General features: G+C 39.1%; 1 pseudogene; it reads right to left on the bottom strand.

Annotated features, from left to right (window-relative positions):
* Window positions 1–3,436: 3,436 nt before the first annotated feature.
* LOC148507540 (5S ribosomal RNA) lies at window positions 3,437–3,554 on the bottom strand (annotated as a pseudogene).
* Between the last annotated feature and the right edge of the window lie 17,418 nt (window positions 3,555–20,972).

The following is a 20,972-nucleotide window of genomic DNA, read 5'->3' as shown; positions in this document are numbered from 1 at the left end:
AGGGGGCATGAGGCTTGAGTGACACAGGAAGCATTTGGATGGAAAGACACAGCGGGCTGGAGGGGACCCAGGTTGCAGAAGGTTGGGGTGACACAGGGAGCATGAGGCTGGAGTGACACAGGGGTAAGGAGGCATGAGAGACATAGGGAGGAGGGGACACAGAGAGCAGGAGGCTGGAGTGACACAGGTGGCTTTGGACACTGGGAAGAATTACTGTAGCAATATTGACTGCAGGGTGCCATTCCCCAGCACTCTGCTAGACAAAAGCAAGGGTTGTGAGGCAGCAACGGTGCCAGCCACAGAGCCCTGCACTTTGTGCAGCGGTACCACTTGTTACAGCCCTGATGCTTATTGTTCTTTATACACAACATTGCTGGTCATATTATCCTGTATGTATCACAGCACAGCTTTCATATTATCCTACATGTATCACATATCCCTCAGAGTCGCATATGTATGACACATTCTTCGTAGTCCTATAGTTATATGTAGGGAACAGGGGGTGGACATATTTATTTATTTATTAACAGTTTCTTATATAGCGCAGCATATTCTGTTGCGCTTTACAATTGGAAACATTGATAGAACAAAACTGGGTAATAACAGACAGATATATAGGTAGGAAGGCCCTGCTCGTAAGCTTACAATCTATAGTAATTTAAACTTTATTAAAAGTACAGAAGACAGACAAAACAGATTGTACGTATAATAATAGTAAAAAGAAAAACAACAGCAAATTAAAAAACATTTAACTCACTCAATTAGTACAATTTCTGATAATTCCAACAAGAGTAGAACAACTATACTGTACAAACCATTTTACCAATAAAATGGCAACAGGTTTTATCAGTTAAGGTAAATATTTACAATAAAGCAAAAAGAGTGCACATGAGTTATTCTGATAATCAGAATGTATATGATGCCTATGAATTTAAGAGCAGGTTCCATAGGGCACATAGGAAAACGTACTTGCTATTTTCTGCTGCCTGGATGCAAAAGGAGAGAAAAGTTTGGGCTTATAAAAGCCATTACTGCTCTCCGTGTTTTGTTATTATTCATGATGATGGCATCATTGCACAAGCATGGATGCCCTGTACGTCGTTCATGTGAGTTGGTTTCACCAAACACGAATGGCTATATAAATTGGGTATGTTTCATCAATGTATTTGCAGAACCAATGCATTGTCATATGTGCAGTGCTCATTCATGATATCCCAATCCTAATATAAACAAATATGCTATTAAACCCATGTTATAGTGGTAGAAATTGATATATTTATCAATAATGGCTGAATAAAGCTTGCAGGGCACAGATGGGGTGAGCTGCCACCAGTTTGTACAGTTTGGACTAGACTAGGCCACTAGTAGCACCAAGAAGTCAGGTTCATAGTTCTTGCACTCAGATGGTTAGGTATAGTGTTATGTTGTTGTTGTTGTATCTTAACTGAAAGGTTTGTATAGGAATATGGGGCAGATGTATCAAACCTTCAAGAGAGATAAAGTGGAGAAGTTGCCTATTGCAGCCAAACAGCTTATAACTGTTATTTATCTAGCACAGTTTAAAATATTAAACAAGCTGATTGGTTTCTATGGTCCATGTCTCATTCACCTATTATCTTTGATCCCAGGCAAACTACAATTTAACAATCTGTTTATCTTTGTTAACCTGCTGTAAGAAATATGTACTGTATACTTTAAGCCCTTGATGCATAATAAATGATCTGCTATTGCTTATGTATGATAATGAAATTAATCTATTTGAAAAGCAAGTTTTATATTAAATATTTGAACTCAATGTTCTACTAATGGTTATGATAGCACTTCAAGAAATGTATTGGAAGTTTAGTGGAGTATATGGATGATACTAACAGTTTTCTACAAAGGTTTATTTAATTTTCTTTACTAAATAAATGTAAAACTTGTTTCATGTTTTTATATTATGTTTTTACTATTATAACTTGATCATGAAATTGATATATAAAATGGATTTTAGTGTCCTCTGCAACTAACCTGTGAAAACTCTGTCACACATCACTGTCGGTCAAAGTCAGGGTCATTTTACTAAAGAGAAATTATGAAATGTAAGAAAAAAAATTGTCAGGACTATTTCCATTTATTGAGAATTTATTCAGAATCGTTCACTGTGATGCTTAAAAAATGCTTTTAAGTGTGTTTTATAAATTTGAATTTATTTTTAATAAGAAATTTCTTCGAAGTATTACCAAACATTTTTGTTTGATAAAATATTAGAATTTAAAATACAGGAAGAAATAGTTATGAACAGAATAACCTATGTTGGCCAGTACGTCAATATCGTCATAGTCAAGTTAAATTTCTGCATCTCAGGTGTGTGGTCATTGCGCACAATTCAATTCAAGGCGATGTTGAGGGAGCTCCCAGAGCTATTCAATTCAGCGCGCTGTGAAGTCGGAGAATGCCAGTACTCGCGACTTAATCTCGGTATTTAGACTCGAGAACCGGCAATCTCCGACTAAAGTGCCGGCTGCACGGCTGTTAGCACCCCGGAAAACAGCAGCGCGGCCGGCACTTCTGTAAGATTTCTCCTCGCATCCCAGGAGGGTGCGATAACAAAATTCTTTCGCTCGCCCAAACATTGTGTTGAATTGAATAGCTTTGGGAGCTCCCTCCCGGGGCTATTCAGCATCGCATTGAATTGAATCGCCCCACTGTGGTTAAGGAAGTGAAATGCCAAAAAGCACAAGTGAAATGCTTACTAAGCATGCCCTACTATAATGTTTGGCCAGCTTGGCTCACTTATTAAAGAAAACTTAATTTTTTTTCTCCCAATGTACAATAACCTTAATTTCAAGAAGGCTATTTGTTTGCGCAGGCCACCATTTTCTATTCTGCCTACACACCATATTGTATTCCACTACTCTTGTACCAACAAATGTTCAACCTTCAAAAACAGTGACTGTCAGTTATGTTAGAGATCTAACCTGATAGGCAAGTCTCCCAACTCCAAAAAAAGAAGAGAAATTCTGCACAGAACCTATTTTGAATTTACTAATACAAATCAACCATCTATTATTAGTATGTAAATTATACCATCAAAACTTGTTGTTGGTGCTCCCAAAACCCAATGAACTGTATGTAAGAAGAAAGAAGAAGAGAAGTAGGGCTAGTCACTGTGGCACTCTTAAATAACATATATAGTTTAATATTTAACTTTTAATATGCATCAATAAAAGTGTATGGTACCATCTACTTAAACAATGTTGTTGAAGTTTTATATGATCATTGTGCATTAACAAGTAAAGGTTAGAGGAAATCCTCCGGCTAAATATTTATAAAATCTCCATATCAATGGGTGTAAATGGGTTAAGTTGGAAGTAATTAACAATACACATAAATGATGAACATAAGCATGATTATGGTGCTATGACAGTGCATGCAGATCCCAAATGTCCTTTTGAACCTACAGCACCTGGTATTCCCTAGAGGTCTCCCATCCAGGTACTGACCAGGCCTATCACAGTTTAGCTTCCAAGATCAGACGAGATTGGGCAATCTAGTGATGTATGGCTGTAGGGATAGTTAAGTAGGGAAAGGTAAATTACCGCAGCACAAGTCTGAGCAAGAACATAATCATAAATGTAGGACTATTTTATTGATGCATATTAAAAGTTAAGTCTCCCAACTATACAATTTTGTACTTTGAGGGTGTCGTCCTCAGCTTAAATGAGTAAATGCATCCACTTTGAAGCCATCTTAATTGTATTTATGTATTTAAAAACCTGGCAGTGTGGCCTGCTAACTGCTAGATAATATGTCTTGTTCCATGATTCCAGTTTCATGGTTATTCAGAGATTGATTGGCATTAATAACCAGACTTTCCCTTTTAATTATAATTTTCACTATCTTAACTCAGGGCTGAAACTAGGTCACTGAGAGCTGGGGCACCACCCAGGGTGCAAGGCCCTGGGAGGGCATTGCCACAGCAATTTGTCATTGCCTCACAGTGCCTGGATCCCCACTTTTTGAACTATATCTAGCCACAGCCAAATGGAGCAAACACTTCCTGCATTATGTCCTGTGACTGCTGCACATGGTACATACACTGCAAAGCAGGATGGCTGTGCTCCAGATTCTGGTCCTTCTCTCTGTGTACAGTGTGTAGCTAAGGGCAGTCTCCTATTCCAGGTCCTGTGTGACTGACTTCAAAAAATTAAGTAAGAAAATAGTGTAACGTGGGAGCTAATTTGTATAGGGGGGCATGTTTGAGAACAGTTGGTGAACAGGGAAATGTTTGATACAAGTGATTGCGAATGTTTAGGAACAGCTTGTGGGTAGGAAGAATATTATAACAAGGTTGGAGGCATTCTTGATACAAGCTGGTGGGCATGTTTGAAACATGTCGGGTAGCATATCTGAAATATGCTTGTAGGCAGGGTTTTTTTTTTACATGTGTTCAGTTGCATATTTCAGAAAAATTGTTGTGAGCATGATAAAGAAAAACAGGGGGGCAGGGGACATGTTTGAGAAATGTAGGGGGCATGTTTGAGAAAAGCTGCTGGAAAGGGAGGCATGTTTGAAAAAATATGATGGTCAGAAGGTATTTTTGGAAAAACTGCAGGGCAGGGGGTAACTTTGAGAAAAGTTGATGAGTAAAGGGACATGTGTGTTGTAAGCTGGTGGACACATGTATCTTGGCATGTTTGAGAAGAGTAGGTGAGCAGGGGGGCATGTTTGAGGAAATTTGCTGTGCATATGAGCATATTTGAGAATCATTAGTGTGCAGGGATGAATATTTGATATGTTGGCATGTACGGGGTATGACTGGGAAACATTGGTGTGCTGAGAGGAAAGTTGGGGGTCATGTTTAAGAAAAGCAGTTGGGCAGAGGGACATGTCTGAGAAATTTTTGGCATGTTTGAGAAAAGCTTGTGGGCAAGAAGTAATGTTTGTAAAATGATGATGTGCAGGAGAGCATGTATGAGAAATGCTGCTGAGCAAGTCGGCATGTGTATAGTAAGCTGGTACTCACAAGGGCATGTGTGTAATAAGCCAGTGAGCAAGGGGCATGTGTGTGGTAATCTGGTGGTCACAGGTGCACGTGTATGATAAGCTAGTGATAAGGGTGTACATGTGTGAGAAAAGCAGGTGACCATGTATGACATGGTCAAGGCTGGTGGGCACAGGGGCATTTGTGACAAGCACATTCCATGACATTTGAGAGTTCTGTTAACTAAAACAAAATATATAACAACAATTTTTCATGTACCAAGCACTTTAGGAAACTAACAATCTACACAGTTCAACTAGTCATGTGTCCCATTTTTTTCATTAATCAATCCCATTTAATTGCATATAATTAAATGGGATTGAAATAACCATATGGGTCCATAAATAGGATTTTGTGTCTTCACAATGACACCTGTACATTTATCCTGAATTCCAATTTTTTTTCTTCAAAATCAGTTATTCAGTAGATGAACTTTGTAGAATAATTTCTCATATCTACTTTACTTTAAATTTTTTAAATGATTTGCAATTCTCTTTATGGCAAGCAAAACATGTTTGTTCCCCAAATCTTTTCACATACAATAAAAGACCAAAACGTTTTTTTTTATTTATTTTATGGATAAGTTTTTAACAATATTTAAAATGACATGCTTTGTTTTATTTAAACAATAATAATTAATATTCCAGGAAATAAGAAAAATTGGCCCATATTTAGCAAAAAGTTTATCTCTGTGATAGAAAATCAGTTATTGCCACCAGAGACATAACTGGACAATTAATCTATGCCAATTTTGAAACACAGAATTGGTAAGTCCCTTAGCGCACCAACCTTATAAGCAGATAATAACCACTAAATAGGGTATCCCTTTACCCCAACATCAATTAAGTATATAGAGAATGATATAGTGATCACAGCACTAATGGTTTGGTTTAAAAATGGTAATCAACAGTATTAAAATGGTAAAAAAAACAGGTTTAATAATACCTTTCCAAAATTTACATAAAACATACAAAGTGCAAAATGGCATAAAATTACTTACAACAAGGTAAACTAAAATAAATCCAAACATAACAATTAGCTCCAGTAGGAGCAATGAACAAAAGCAAGAAGCAATAGATAGTTCCTACCATGTGGTATCTGTGAGTGTCACTATAGGTTTTTAGGCAGAGGCTCCATATAAAACCCTGTCTCCAGACACTCACAGGCTTAGCTCTTTCTTGTCCTTTAGGATAAGTAACTGCACCTCCAATTTCCAACGCATTTCGAGCTTGATGCTCTTTGACAAAGAGCATGAAGCTCGAAATGCGTCAACCATAATATATTGTGGTAAACTTCCTGCCCCATTTAGCGAACCTGTATATAAATAAGAACAGGTGAGAAAAGTCCTTTCTCTGGAGCAAATGTCAGCGGAAGTGTTTTCTCATTTTACTAAATAGATCCCTGAAGACTGTGGGCCAAATGTAATACGATGAGAGTTTTAGAAAATGTGAGAGTTTAGCAGTAAACTCTCACATTGTTCGAGTTTTATCTTCAAAATAGGAAAAAATCTGGATGAGATTTTAAATCGTGAGAGTTTTTTGAGTCTGAAAAACATGTACGTTTGCTCTTTTGCTTTGTTCTTGGACTCTATTACATTGGCTGAGTTTAAAAAGTTTAAGAAAACTCTGACATTTTCTAAACTCTCACCCTATTACATTTGGCCTTGTATTGGAAGATCTTTTATGACATAAAAATATTTATGAAAGCTCTACTTAAATAGCACAAATAATATATTCTTAAATGCTAGAGCCTCAGAAATGTGAAGAGCACTACCAGGCAGTTGAAAGAAATGTATACAAATGATACAGTATATCAGCTGCACTGAGGAACAAGATTTGTTAAATTCTATTTATTCATTAACTAATGAAAAAAATCTGAGAACATTAACTTTAGAGAACATTTTAACGTTATCAACTTTGCTGAAGTGATTTAAAAATAAATACAAATAAAATACTGTATATTTCCTGACAAACCAGCTGCCTAAAACAACACATCATATTACTTTGCAATAATAAAGGTCATTGCTACTGTAATTTAAACTCCATCAATAAGTTAAGGTGTGCATTTTCTCCACTGCATACCCCTTAGGCAGCACAAAATTGAAATACAATTCTATTTTTAAACATGCCCAGTGGTGCACGTTTTCCTGGCTTTACATACTCGCGCGGTCTCTCTTCCTCTATTTATCTCTCCCTTTCTCTCTCTATCAAAGTGATAACAGAAGGTAGAGTAATAGGAAGCAACTGAAATGAAAAATCAGTCATTTCTGATACGAAGAATATGTCAAGAGGGTTTGTAGAACACTGCTTGATTGAATTGGATGCTTCTTGTACTGATCATAAATAAATGCTATCTTTGGGTAACATAGACATCCATCTTTTATTTTAACTATATACCCTTTTCAAACATTATTTTCATTATTCATCTTACGAGCAGCACAAAGTTTTGTGAGCATCAAATATCTGTGTCTCAGCCTTTTGATAAAGGATAAAAGCAATACACCTTCCTTTTTACACCTCTATTGACAAGAGACTTTTAGACATTTTACTTTCAACCACAAGAACCCCCTTAATTCACTGTTTCCATGACAACAATCACTGGACAGTATAGTCTATTACTTTGATCAGTAAGCTTTTAAAAAGGACTGCTGTACTTTATTGTGCTTTTTTAAATATAGTATTTGATTACATAGAAGTGCATTATATATACATTTACAGTTACACATGATGAAGTAGATTCAATTAGCTATGAGGACCTGTCAGAGCAGAAGCGATGTGCGGCTACACACATATTGGGTAATTATGGAAGGGAAACCTCACTTGTTCTTTGCTTCCATTAGGACTCAGGCAAAAACAAGCAAGTTATCCATCCTGCATAAACAGCGAATTACTGGTGTGCGTGTTTCTGTCAGAACCTTTGGAGTAATTGAATCTATCCGTCAGGATATGGCTATCTGTGACTTCTTCAGAGAACTAAAACTTTTTCAGTGTAAGGGTACCTCACCTGACTAGAAACAGAAGCACATAGTCCACATGCGGTATATTACTGGGACACAGATATATCAAGTTAATTGCTTAATGTTAAGATTCATAGTGACAGATTCATTTAGCTGCAGTGCTTACTGTATGCTTATAGCCTTGACCTGTAATGCCCAGAGCTATTCAATGATAAGCCCATTTGCTCATGCAGTTAGTACATGCATTAATCTATAGATTCTGGGTTGAGTGCCCAGAGCTGAAAACTCTACTTACTGTGGATTTCTGTTTACACCTCAGGAGGGTGCGAATAGAAATCCACGGTAGGTGCAGCCTTCGGGGTTATCATGGGCTGCAATAGAATAGCCCAGGGCATTCCTACAAGCCCATGGTAGGCACTGTGGCTATTTGAATCTGCCCCATAAAATGTTGACATCAGAAATCCAAATTTCACAAACACAGATGAGTGAATTAGACACTTGGCTCAAGATTAGAACAAACTCCTGAGGAATCCTCCATTTCTCATTGCTTGTCAAATCATGCACAAAATTAATGCTAAAATGTAACTGCCTAGTTTGGTCGTCTACTGCAGGGCTCGACAAATCCCGGGGGCCAGGTCGCCATGGCTACCAGATTTTGCTGCCTGGCTACTAGATTTTGCAGTGATGGAGGAAGCAGCTCCTCATCACCTCCGGCGGAGATTCGTGCCTATAGTGTTGCTGTGTTCATATCATTCACAGGAGTGCATGTGCTGAGTGTTGCCTGTGGTGACTGCTGTGCCTCTGTCTGTCCTGCCCTGCACTGAAGACTCCTCTCCATCCAAGCCTGCTCTGATCCCTGCTGTGTCCCAGTCTACGCTGATCCTCCTGTACGTCCCGGCTGTCTACTGTCTCCGGCTGCATAGAGCTCTCCAGTAGTAGGGTCTATGCATGGTGGAGCAGCTTCAGAGGGATAGTGGTGTGACCACAAGGGGAGGGGGGGTATTGTTGTACTTTCTGGTACCATTATTTTATGTGAAATGTGGTCAGTTATTACTGGAGGGTGGGGGATGGAGCATGGGAGCTGTGCAGAGCAGTGAGGAGGCCTCCATTTTACTGTATCCATTCAACTGTGACCATTTTGTGGACTAGTATAGTGTGTATAACAGTTGCATAACTCACAAAGCTGTGCTCCTCACTCACTCCTGTAATTTTTTTTTGGGGGGGAACGGTGGTCTGGCTCCTACACTTTCATCTTTTAGAAACATTTGTCAAGCCCTGGTCTACTGTATTAAATGATACTTAGGACAATGGGTAATGACAGGTCAAATAACCAATGTCACTAGAATTCTAAAACTATTTATAATATGATAAAGTAAAGAATAAACTATAATTCATGAAATATGAGGGGGGGAGTGGGTGACAATTTAATAATGCCTGAAACTATTTCTGGTATGATTTAATTAGAATATAATTTTTATAGGCACAATATATTTTATATAGTATTTTATGCAAACATTCCCAGTACACAGGAAATTCACAATGTGATGCAAGTCAAGTGTTGTGAAATGTAGAGCCCTTTTTTTCTCATTTTAATATTCTTTATAGGCAAACTGAAATCTCATTTTTGCAATGTGCTTTGTAAGGAATGATGTCATTCTGTATAAATAATCAGACAGCCTGCGCTCGTCCATAATCACTGCCATTTTGCTTTGCAAACACATGTGTTTTGGTAAAAATCTAATTGCATTACACAAATCATGGCTTAAGGTGATTTTTCCAATTTGCATAAAACAGTTTTATACTTTGTTTATGACCTCCTCATTGTGTACAGAAGTAAAGAATAGTTAAGAACCAGCATACTCATAGTGACAGTTCATATCATGGGATACAAATATCATCCCCAGATAATTTGGGATCGGTAATATATACAGCCGGACGCATGTGAAGCGGTTCAAATCCCGACATTGGAAAACCGGCAGTGAAGATACCGACAGGTAAGTATTTTCTGTATTCACTAACCTAACCACCCCCTTAGCTCTAACCCACCATTAGGGGTGCCTAACCCTAACCTCCCCCCAAGTGCCTAAACCTAAACCCCCCTTCCCCGCAGTCTACACCTAAGTTTCCCGGGGGGGTGCTTAACCCTAACCTCCCCCCTGGGGGTGCCTAACCCTAAACCCCCCTTCCCCTAGCCTAGCCCTAACCCTCCTGGGAGGGGCACCTGACCCTGTCCCCCTATTTAAACCTGCCCCCCAATGGCTGTGTGCACCCACCGCCCGGCTTACTCGATCGGTTTGCCGAGTGTCGGGCTCCCGTCATAGGTAAAATAACAAGGATCGGGATCTTGACACCTGTCATTAGACCCCTGCCAGGATTAGACAGTCGGGAAGCTGGCAGTTGGCATTTCGACTGTCTGCTTCCTTTCTGCATCCCGATATTTCCCACAGAGCAAACCAGTACAAATACTGTAAGTGCCAGAGGCAAGGATAGATTGGAATTTATAGTGACCCTGAAAAAAATAATGTGGCAAACATGTAGGCGGGACCAAATAAACTGTAGGCAGCGCCCAACACAAAAGTACAGTAGATGGAGTTTGAAAATCAGCCTTGGCAACAATAATGGTAAGGCAAACTTTTTCCTAAACCCTCCAAGGATGTGCGGGAACTTGCAGTTCCACTGCAGTTGGACAGACACCAGTTGACATTAAAATGTTGACATGGTTTAAAAAATGTCGACACTCACCATGTTCACATCTAAAATATAAACAATCCCAGAATGCTGATGGTTAGGCACCATTGGGAGGGTTAGGGGTTAGAGTTAGGTTGCAGGGGGGGTTAGGGATTAGGATTAGGGATAAAATATACACTGGAACAATGCTCCGACAGTCATCTATGCCGGAAGTGCTAGTCCAAATGAGCGGTCAAACCCTGAAGCACCTGTACCCCATAGCCTGTTCTAGATCCAGATTAATTTTTAGGTCTGTGCAAATTGTCATGGCTGATAATGCTTGAGACTCCTGGGAGGAGGCAGGCCTACTAGGCACAATAAACTGGGGTGGCTTTAGGAATGACCTTTTCATGAAATCTCAATAGCATGGAATAAAAGTAACTAGAATTTATTCACAGGAGAAATATAACAGCAACGTCTCACATAAAGTCTCAACAACACTGAGGTTCACATAAGCAATAACAAGTATAGGAGAAAACCCCCCATATAGTCTTTAACACAGAATAGTTAATATGGTAGGGAACCCCGAGTCCAGTATGAGGCTAACACCTCAGGATGGTATAGAGGAGCTTCACCTGGGTGGAACCTTATAGTGATGGAGATCCAGAGCAGAGTGATCCCTGTGATGCAGTGAAAGACGGAGCAGAGTTGAGCCCTGTGATGCTGTGAAGTTGAAGCATGGTTGAGCCCTGTGATGCAGTGAGGTCCGAGCAGGGTTGAGCCCTGTGATGCGATGAGGTTGGAGCAGGGTTAAGCCCTGTGATGCAATAAGGTTGGAGCAGGGTTAAGCCCTGTGATGCGGTGAGGTCAGAGCAGGGTTGAGCCCTCTGATGCAGTGAGATCGGAGCAGGGTTGAGCCCTGTGATGCAATGAGGTTGAAGCAGGGTTGAGCCCTGTGAAGCAGTGTAGTTCCAGAACAGGGTTGAGTCCTGCGGTGTAACTAGAATCCGAAACGGGGTTGAGCCCCGTGATGCAATGAAGGTTGAAGCAGGGTTGAGCCCCACGATGCGGTGATGATAACTGTAACGGTGCAGTTGACAACTGTAACGAAGATGAGTTCGATGTCCACAGAAGTGAGAGGCAACAGGTAAAGTAAATAGTGCAGCAAAAGGTGAAACCACAGCAGTGGTGCAGAAAGCAATACTTAGGCAATGGCTATGCTGAGCTCTGTAGTGTGGCTGGTAACTGGCATCAGAAGTTAAACTGGTACATGAGCGGAGATATAGCAAAGTTCACAGCAACCCACAGGCACAGCAGGGATCTGGCAGGAGTCCAAGAAAGACCTGAAAGTAACGTTGCACAGACACTGAGACACAGTTAGTAACAGGCTTTATACTAGAGGTCTGTGATCCATAGGAATTTCAGAACATGTTACCCAAATGGAATCAGGTTTGAAATAATGAGCAATCTAGGACTCCCACAACCTGACAACACCTTGGAAACAGGCGATCACTTTAACTCTCTATTCCCTGTAAGTGAAGAATGCCAGCAAGCAGGATAGCTCCTCCAATGACCACAAAGGAACTTTGGAAAAAGTAATCTTTATGTACTGAAATAGTCGCAGTCCTGACACATGGCCATGGAGACTCAGACGACAAAGCTGGAGATACCGCTGCCACGAGGTTCAGGTAAGTTATGACTGCTTATCCACAAGGCACGTTAGGTTGACATTTTTTAATGTCAACATGCCATTCATATGATGATATGTCAACCATGTGATATGGTTCCATATGATCCATATCCACATTTCATCCATATCCATACGATGAATGACAACATGGTCACTGTTGACATGCTGCATATCAAAATGTTGAGATTCTCATGTCAACCTGATGCATATCGATATGAGTAACTTACCACACTCTACTAGTCATGCACGAGAAACACAAACCTGTAGATCCCCAGCCTGCTCACCTGACAATGAACTTTTAGGACCAGAACTCATACTATACAGAGTGTGTGATGCCTAGGACCCTTGCTCACCAGCTCCTCAACTGTTGTAGCTGCCAATTATATAGGGAGGAGCAGACTAGGTGGTTTTTATCAAGCACATTGATGAGTATTCTGGGTACTGGGTGAAAACAAATTCATGTTTAAAACCGGCAAACTGTTACCAAAAATAAACACATAAAGTGGCCCCCTGATCCACAGGTCCACAAGGAAATCTCCGACTGGAGCCTATAGCAAATCTGTTCCTTGCCACAGGGCATTTAACTCCTTTTACAAGACTACAGAAATGTAACATTTGATGATGCTTGCTAATTGGCTTTAATATTTTCCTTGGATTATTATTGTACTTTTTCATAAGTAAAATGTATTACTGTAGCTCATCTCTAAACAAACTAAGAAAATGTTCAAAAGCAAAGCCTGCATCCCTATGGAAATCGAAAGTTAAATAAGACATTTTATTTTTGAGTGATAACATTAATCTAGCACTATATATCCAAAGGAATTGTGTATAAATGTATTTTGTTGCACTGCACATACAAACAGTGAATTACGATAACAATGCTCAGAATGTTTTAGGTAATTAAGTGATAAGAAATATAAGCAAAAGAGGTGGATACGGGCACAGGTGTGGGAGGCCAGTAAGTTGTCATGATCATGCATACATATTTTAAAGTTAACAAATAAATGGGCCCAACTTTAAAAGAGTAAAGGACAATCTAGCATTGTTAATGTAAGGATTAGAAGGATATTGTAAATTGGCACATGCTAGTTGGTACTCATTGTGTGATATTGTCTGTTCAATAAATTATGATTTGTGTTTGTAACCAAACTATTGTCTCTCGATGCCTATACCCCCTCCTTACCTTTCTGAACTAAGAAAGAGAACCAAGAGACTCAGGATTTGGTAAGAGAAGAGACCTCACACCACTCACTTTGCCCAATCTCTTGGGGTGTTACAAAGACACTTTCACCTGGCAAATACTCGACAATGCCTGGAAGGCTTCACTGAAGTCAGAAAGGCTGTTGCTGGGTCCCCATTGCCGGCAATGGGGACCCAGCAACAGCCTTTCCAGCTTCTATAGATGGCTTAAGTGATACAACGACAAACAGTGGTAATCCTAGTTACTGCTTTGTGTTAAATATTGATTGTTGGACATAACCCTTTTAGTGAGTACTAAAGGGGTTATGTCTCATTGTTAAATGGGGCTCTTAATGTCATGCAACTTTTTGTCTTAAACAGGGGATGTTACTATATTTTTTTGTACAGCAGTAGTGAGTTTTGTGTATACATAATGAAACAGACAGAGGAATTCCAATAATAATTCCAATTCCAAATTTTTTTTAGGGCAAACTCACTCAATAAATGTTCTATCTGAATTCTCCTAACCTCTATAACCCTATACTCCTACTCTTCTACTTGTGCTTCCAGAATCACACTGTATAACCTGAAATACATGTTGAAATCACACCCCTTAAATCAGTATGATTGCTACATTCTCTAGTTGTACAATATTACCGCGTTAACTTAAATCGAAATGGATTTTTGACCTTGAATGGCACAGCAGTTAGCATTCATTATATTTCACAGCACAGAAGACATGGGTTCCATTTTATCACAGTTGTCTGTATTGAGTTTGTATGATAAATGTATAGCACTATTTCAAAAGTTAAAGCTTTCAAAGCTTTTGGGGAGTTTTGTCAGATATAGAACAGGAATGTGAAGAAGGCTGATCAATGAAAACATACTCTAGCTTTTGTGTGGTAATGCAGTGCATATCTAGAAGTGCAAGTAGAGATTATTTATTCTAGGCACTATGTGGGCTCGCCGAAGGTGCATTTCTGAATAAATTGGGAGTGGCCATGCATTACAGGGGTGTGGTCATGTGTGGTGGATTGTGTCTGCATGACTAGTCCCCATTTCTTACTCTGTGGTTATGCCCAGCACTCCAATTGTAAGTGTAGCTCACTTCAAGTTCACTTCTAACAAACATGCACAAATGCCTGTATGCCCTGGACTGCAGGTGCTACTAGTGTCTGACAAGGAAACACAGTTACAGTAATCTGTTTGCAGTTTGCTCTAGATTGCAGTTGCTAGTTTGTGTCTAGCAAGCAAACAAATACACAGTGACAAAGATGCCTGCTGTCTGTTACACACTTCCCACCCACTCCATCTACCACCGCCATCTACCAACTCTAATGGCATCAATTGAAGAACAACTATAGCCCTCTTCCTCTTCATACACTCTCCTGTGTAAAATTGTGCCTGATCACGAGCAATCCAATACACAATCTGATATTTACAGTAATATTAAGTTTTGACTTATTTTGATAACCGAACTTGGCAGGAACATCGGAGCCGGGACATGGTTCTACTCAGAAACTCCAAGTTTGGATGTTTTTGGATTTCTGCAAAACTGAACCCCTCATCTCTACTAAATAAAAATGACAACCTTGTTAATAGCCTTGCCCCCAATAACGCCTATACTCAACAAGTAACACACACAAAAACACACACTTTAATATTACTATGCAATTTGCATATATGACAACCAACACTAGTTCTCAATTAAGTCAATGACTATGGCCATTGATATGTTAGTGCACTTATAGAATTATTGGACCTGGGTCTTACTATGCTGACTGAGATCCCCTAGGATCACTATTAACATTTTACTTTGTTTGCATTGTGAGATATGTGCCTCACTAAAAGCATTTCCTTTACTCAGGTGCAGCAAGTACTGTGTGCCTTTACTTGGTATATGATTGTGACTACACTACGGATAAATGTTCTTCGTAAAAACTCTCATTATAACTAAGCTATGGCAAGCCTTATCATATTATGCACAAATGCCTTTTTCTTGACAAGTCCCCTGGCTTGGGTGACTCCTTTGTTGACTGTCTCGCTTCCTCTTTCACAAACTGGCTTCTGGTTCTGCGCTGTGACTTTTCCGCTGCCTCTCTTGTACTCTGAAAGACCCATTGCCTATCTCACACTGACCTACTGACTCATTTAGCTTTTGGTCTTGAGCTCTCCTTCTTTCCTACATACTTTTCTACCTATACTTCTTGGTTTATGTGTGTATAATTTGGGGGCGGTGGCACTCATATTACTCAGTGCTGGTATTGCCATGACAACTGGAGATTGCTTCCTGCACAACATAGGGCACAGAGTTAATCCCATCACTTCCAATTCCATTTAACAAGGGGTAATAAGATTTACACTGGCGTACAGGCGAGTCTTGTGCAAATATGCAACATATTACACTCAAAACAGCATTTAAATAGAACTGCTCATTCATCTTTTAGTGTAAGGGCTCAATATGTATCAGTAGTGTTCATTCCAAATGGTTTACATTGTTTTTCCTTTTGGTGTTGTGTGTGAATATTCCTGGTGATCCACTTCAGGGAAATAGCTATTTAAAATGGTAAAAAAATTTAAATAAAGGGTGTGGGATTGTTTTGTGTTAAATTAATTATTTCTAAAGTCAGTGCATGTGCTTTTTTTATTAGGTACATTTATGGAGCTACAGTTTCAGTGAACCCTGGTTGCCTAGTCACAGGCTACCAGCTGGGACATGTAGTTCACAAACATACTTAGCCGGCTATTATGCAATATATCTAATTTCTCTTGCACCCACTGTACAGATGTCTTAGGATAAGATCTAGCACTATTCCACACAGAGATGGTTCTACCAGGCAATTTCAGGCTGGGGCTGGTATCACATTAGCATTGGGGGAATGCATAAATGTGGTATACCTACTATAAGGAGACCGGCCCAGCCTTGTGCTGTTTGTGGCTTTTGTAGGTGTAACCCACACTGGAACCAGCCCAAGTTCTAACATTTCTTGCTATTGGTTATTCATTTATGAGGGCCACACTGTTAGTTTACTATATTTCCAATGGAATTTCATAGTGTTCTCAAAACCGCTAAAAACAAACATTTAGTAAATTCCCTACACAATAACATGATGTTTTCTGAACATGAATGGTGTTGGATTTGCCAGCTGTATATATATATATATATATATATATATATATACATTCAGGTGCATACATATTGGGACATTGACAGAATTTTCATATTTTGGCCACTATTCACCACCACAATGGCTTTGAAATGAAACAAACACGATTTGCTTTAACGGCAGACTTTCAGATTTAATTTGAGGGTAATTACATCCAAATCAGGTGAACGGTGTAGGAATTACGACAGTTTCTATATGTGCCTCCCACTTTTTAAGGGGCCAAAAGTAATGGGACTATCAACTCAAAACCTATTTCATGGACAGTTATGGGCTATTCCCTCATTATTTCATTATCAATTAAGCAGGTAAAAGGTCTGAAGTTGATTCTAGGTATGACATTTGCATTTCGAATCAGTTGCTGATGACTCTCAATATGAGATCCAAAGAGCTGTCACTAACAGTGAAGCAAGCCATCATTAGACTGAAAAATCAAAACAAACCCATCAGAGAGATAGCAAAAACATTAGGTGTGGCCAAATCAACTGTTTGGAACATTCTTAAAAAGAAAGAACACACCGGAGAGCTCAGCAACACCAAAAGACCCGGAAGACCACGGAAAGCAACGGTGGATGACAGAAGAATTATTTCCCTGGTGAAGAAAAACCCCTTCACAACAGTTGACCAAATCAAGAACACTCTCCAGGAGGTAGGTGTATATGTGTCAAAGTCAACAATCAAGAGAATACTTCACAAGAGTGAATATAGAGGGTTCACCACAAGATGTAAACCGTTGGTGAGCCACAAAAACAGGAAGACCAGATTAGAGTTTGCCAAACAACATCTAAAAAAGCCATTACAGTTCTGGAACAACATCCTATGGACAGATGAGACAAAGATCAACTTGTACCAGAGTGATGGGAAGAGAAGAGAAGGAAAGGAACTGCTCATGATCCAAAACATACCACCTCATCAGTGAAGCATGGTGGTGGTAGTGTCATGGCGTGGGCATGTATGGCTGCCAATGGAACTGGTTCCCTTGTATTTATTGATGATGTGACTGCTGACAAAAGCAGCAGAATTAATTCTGAAGTGTTTCAGGCAATATTATATGTTCATATTCAGTCAAATGCTTCAGAACTTATTGGACGGCGCTTCACAGTGCAGATGGACAATGACCCGAAGCATACTGCAAAAGCAACCAAGGAGTTTTTTAAGGCTAAAAAGTGGAATGTTATGCAATGGCCAAGTCAATCCCCTGACTTGAACCAAATTGAGCATGCATTTCACTTGATGAAGACAAAACTGAAGGGAAAATGCCCTAAGAACAAGCAGGAACTGAAGACATTTGCAGTAGAGACCTGGCAGAGCATCACCAGGGATGAAACCCAGCGCCTGGTGATGTCTATGCGTTCCAGACTTCAGGCTGTAATTGCCTGCAAAGGATTTGCAACAAAGTATTAAAAAGTGAAAGTTAGATTTAGGATTGTTTAGTTTGTCCTATTACTTTTGGCCTCTTAAAAAGTGGGAGGCACATATAGAAACCGTTGTAATTCCTACACCGTTCACCTGATTTGGATGTAATTACCCTCAAACTAAATCTGAAAGTCTGCAGTTAAAGCACATCTTGTTTGTTTCATTTCAAAGCCATTGTGGTGGTGAATAGAGGCCAAAATATGAAAATTCTGTCAATGTCCCAATATTTATGCACCTGACTGTATATATATATATGTATATATATATATATATATATATATATATATATGACAATTGGTAGGATTGCCATAATATCTCTTTAATCTGGAACAGGTGAAGTCCATGCTTGAATTTAGCCAGCTATAAAACATGTGCAATTCATATGTGTTACTGATTAAAAGGATATTATAGCAAGCCTAATTATAGGTTATTTCATTTATGTGCTCAGTTACAGAATATGTGATTTCCCCTACTCCCAATTATTTTCCATTTTCTCGTGTCACTGTTCATAGCCTAGAATACTGTAACACAATGGATTAAACATGATTTGTTCCAATGTCTATGTAATTGCTTCAGATAAAATAATTAGCTTTCTCACTGTCCCTCATATCGAGTGCTTTTTTTTGCTAGCAGCTAATATACATGAAACTCTATATAAAGTGTTTTCAAAACTTTAAATGCTAAGCCTCACCAAGTTCCTCACTGTTTTGTAGGTCCCACTGCAGGTTTTCATGCCGTGCATCATCTTAAAAGCTGTTTAATTTCTGCTGTGACAACTCATTTGGGACCATAGGAGGGAATTTAATAAATCAGAATTGAATAAGTTACAGCAATTTAGGTAATTCTTACAAAATAAAGTAAGTAACACATAAAACTCAAGTGAAAGGCTCTAACATGTAGCAATGTAGGACTGCAGGGGTTTGTGACAAAATAACATAACTGCAAAAGAAACAGCTTGCCCATTAAAGAATAATATCCACCCATGTGAAGAACTTGATGGAAATTGAAAAAAGCTTCATAATATTGCTAGTATCAGCAGGCTCTAAGTGCCTTACAGTTTCAGTTATGTATCTCTATGTATACAATAAAGGCGCATACAGTGATTCAAAGTATAGAACATTCAGTGATTTAAAACAAATCTTGCACCTCCGCAGTAGCTGCCTATATTGGCGCTGTGCCGTTGTAAGGAAGAGTGAGCCCTCTTTTTTTTTTGTGACTTTCAAGGTCTTAATAACCCATTTAACATTATAATTTTATCAGACAAATAAGATTTACAGTTCATTATACTATTACTTTTATTGCATGTAACTGTCATTATGTGGTGTAACAGAAGAGATTAGGACTCATGCATTGTTACCTTTTACATTAAGCGAACCAATGGAAGGCCTCCAGCCTGTGAATCCTTGAATTAAGGAATTGTATAAATAAACATACACAAACACAATATAGGCATGCTCTAAAGTGAAATTAATGGGCTTATTTATGAATGTATAACAGCTGTTTTTTTTTTAAAGCAATTTTAAGTACATTTCCTATTTATCAAATGTCTACTGCAGAAAATATTATATATATCACAGAAGCTATAGGTAAATTTTTGCTGGTGAAGGATCTGTGGATCCCTCCCAGGCAGGCTGGACAGAGCACTGAGCCATGTACACCAGTGATGTGCGGTCAGGTGAGGCAGAGCCTTTCCTGTCATACTTAGGTATACTCCACTGATATTACTGTATAGGAAAAAATGTAAAGAAAATATTATAAATATCTTCTTTGTATTATCCTAATAATTTTTATAGTCAAAACTCTGGAGTAAAAAGTGTATATCAGGTGAGGCACTGCCTCCCTTGTCTACCTTTTCCACACATCCCTGATCAAAACACACCATATTTCTAGCGCTATATACTGCTGCACCTTTGTATAATGCCCACATGAACCCTCAGGTTCATATATGTATCTGTAAATCTGGCTCTAATACTAGCCAGTGCCTCCCCAGCCATTTACCGCACTGCACGTCATTGATGTACACGCATGCTCATTAAAGACACACCGAGTAAAAACCTGGAAGTTAATTATTTTTTCTGTTGCTTTCAGCAAACAGCAAAAGAATGTGAATAGTGGCAATAAGTGGTGATAAGTAACAGGCCATTTTTGCAAAAGTATATAAATCAGCCGGTAAGCTTTGCAAATAATTACTGTACATAACTATAGTGGTGGCAACTGTTCAGGGGTGTCATCAGGATCCAGGTACCTTACGGTTTGTACCTGATGCTAGAAGAGACTGATTGCAATCAATGTTTAAATAGACAAGTTTGCAGCCAAGACAGCTGGATGATCAGTAGGTCTGGGAGTGATGCAGAATTAAGCTGGATACAGAGACCTTTGTAATGTGCAATACGGCAAAGTGATGCAGTGATATATAGCATCGCCAGACAGCCAAACAGCCATACTGCTGTATGACAATGCAATATATCATTACATGCTTAACGTAACTACCTTAACATGTAATGAACATCAGACACTACAGAACATCAGACAGGCAGATATGACCACTGAATTCATCAAATAATGAATTGGGTAGAATTGGGGGTACACACTATACGATGGTCATTGCGATCCATTGCGGATCGCAATATTGAACAACATATTGTATAGTGTGTACCCAGCGTTAGAAATTATTAGATATGCAAATAGTTGTCAGATAACTTACTGTACTAACAAGGGGAGACAGGACTGTAGAAAAGGTTTTCAAATTACAAAAAGTGATAGACTGTGTGCCTAAGTTGTTACTGTTGGAATAATCTAATGCTGTCCTTTGAATGATAGGAGTCCCAATCCTAATAAGATGAAAATTAAATGAGGCAACCTAGGCCTAAGGCA

This window comes from Taudactylus pleione, unplaced genomic scaffold (genome assembly GCF_031769625.1).
Source record: "Taudactylus pleione unplaced genomic scaffold, aTauple2 ptg000391l, whole genome shotgun sequence".
Taxonomy (NCBI): domain Eukaryota; kingdom Metazoa; phylum Chordata; class Amphibia; order Anura; family Myobatrachidae; genus Taudactylus; species Taudactylus pleione.
The sequence above is the reverse complement of the archived record's forward strand: the minus strand, read 5'-3'. Positions and strand labels throughout refer to the sequence as shown.